We start from the raw sequence: 2,328 nt of genomic DNA on the forward strand, positions 1-2,328 counted from the left end.
AATTTCTTACTGTGATTTCTGTACCAGACCTTAAGAGTTTCTCATGGTCTGTAGGAGAAAAAGGGAGGCAATAGAGGTAACTGTGGCCATATGAAAGGCAAATATTCCTTCTCAAAAGACAGACTTTCAATCAATATTAGTCTCATTTCTTAGAGCTAATTGTGAGGTTTTGTTCATTTCTGTTGTTGATAATAGTGACGTTTTTTACTTTTAAGTGAATTTATTTTTACTGAAAAACAGTGCCTTTCCAGTGTTCAAATGGTTCTTTCAACTTCTCAAATTTCTCTCCATTCTATTTGAAAGACTGCTATTCTTCTAGTGATTTGATGTTCCATTTGTGTCTCTATAAGCTTTAAAAAAATTTATTACAGTGTAATACAGTACTGGGCTGCTTTTTGTCTGAAATGCATAAATATTTCTGTCATCCCAGTGTTGTAATAAAATTATCTTTCAAGTCTTTTGACTAATCATCATCCTCACTGAAAACATTTGAAACTGCATGCCATTTTCAGACAATTTGACAGACAAGCAGCAGTTCTAAGGGGAAACTTCATGAAGGACTTGTAGCTGGATGTAGGTCAAAGACACAGAATAGAGCCTGAAGGGTAACATAAAAGTGTTTCCTCTGACCAGGCAAGAAGCATGTTAGTGCTGTTCCATTAATATTTAGGATACACAGAAGATAGTAGATAGAATTTCGAGATAAAGTTGAAAATTAAAGTACTGTGAGACTGAGGGAGAAACATTGACCATTTAGAATATAAATATCCTTATGCATATATTGCTGTCCCACAGACATTGCTTCTGTCTTCAGTTATTTTCAGTTAACACTCTTCCATCACTAAGGGGAGATTGCAGACAGGGAGAATTCCCAGACTGATGGCACCAAGATAGCAAGGAAGGATGCATTTATACAGAAAACAAGAGCTGAAAGAAAATAGATAATTGTTTAGATTATTCTAAGACCTAGTGTATGGGAGCTCAAACTACTCATGTTAGTTTATATTATAACTACAATCTGAAAGTTTCACATTCTTTATCTGTTACATATATTTGTGTTTCACATCACTCCATATTCCCTGATCACTGGGTCTCACTGCATGGACATGTGAGATGTTCAATCTCACTACTGAACTGCATGGACAAGTGAGATTCTAGAGAGAGCACTAGAGTGTTTTCTCGCTGTCTTAGTCAACAGGGGAGGTCAGAACTTCAAATATTTGCTGATCAGATGTAGCATAGTGGCTAGAACTCACTTGAGTTTAATTATTATAAAATGTTAGCACAGGTTCCCATTCCTAAAAATTGGCAAAACTTGAGGTATAAAGGGGTAACATAAAGGAAAGCAAAAGAGCAACTAATACTTTATAGGCATTAAAACTGAATAAATGTTATCAAGCCACTGCCACAATAACATGCAGACACAGTGATTGCACTCGGAATCCAATCTGTTACACTTGAAACAGAGGAAACAAGGAAGGACCTTCCATTGTGGGCTAATTGCTATCTATCTAAAACCCATTATCTAGGTTTTGTAGAGGTCAGAGAATTAAAGCAGTGCCATTGGAGCAACTGCAAACTGTAAACAAGTATTTGCTGTGTTTCCCTATTGCCCTTATTTTTTATCTTCTTAGCCATCACCTCTTTGCAGTACAACATCACCTTTCCCTGCTGGTCCAGCATCTGTCAGAAAGTCACACTTTCTTTAAAAATTTACTCATTTTCTACCTCCCTTTCTGCACTCTCTTCCCCAGTTTCTATAATTCTTCACACACTTCTTCAGTTAATTCTTCAGCTAATTCTTCTGAACTCAAGTGCCCGGGTAGATTCTCACGCCTTGAGAACAAGTGATGCCCTCAATTAGTTTCTGCGAGACAGAAAGGAAAAACCTTGCAACATAACGAATTCCTGTAATCATACAGACAGGGTAGAGGCAGACTCTGGATATGGTTTGCTTTTGTTCATCAAAACATGGATTTATTGTTTCTACTTATCAATTTTAAGGGATAGATTTGTTGAGAAAAAATACGTTCTTCTTAGCTAGATTTGTTGATATTGCCTTTTGCTTCACAAAAATCTCCCTGTCTTTGCTCTATAGAAGCAAGCTGCATACTTCCTGTGAAATTAACATCTCAATAGGTATATTTTACAGATTTGCAACCTGATGTTCTTCCTAAATGCATATATATATGTATTTTATTTAAAAAAAAACTCTAAATATGAAGATATTTTACTAGTTTTATCACAATAGATTCCCCTAAACTTTCCTATTAAATGCTTGAGCCATCATCACTCAGCTCACAGTTTTTCTTATCATCACTCATGCAC

The sequence above is a fragment of the Empidonax traillii genome, unplaced genomic scaffold (genome assembly GCF_003031625.1).
Source record: "Empidonax traillii isolate 1590-97213 ecotype Southwest subspecies unplaced genomic scaffold, ASM303162v1 scaffold1141:size173393, whole genome shotgun sequence".
In the NCBI taxonomy this organism is placed as follows: Eukaryota; Metazoa; Chordata; class Aves; order Passeriformes; family Tyrannidae; genus Empidonax; species Empidonax traillii.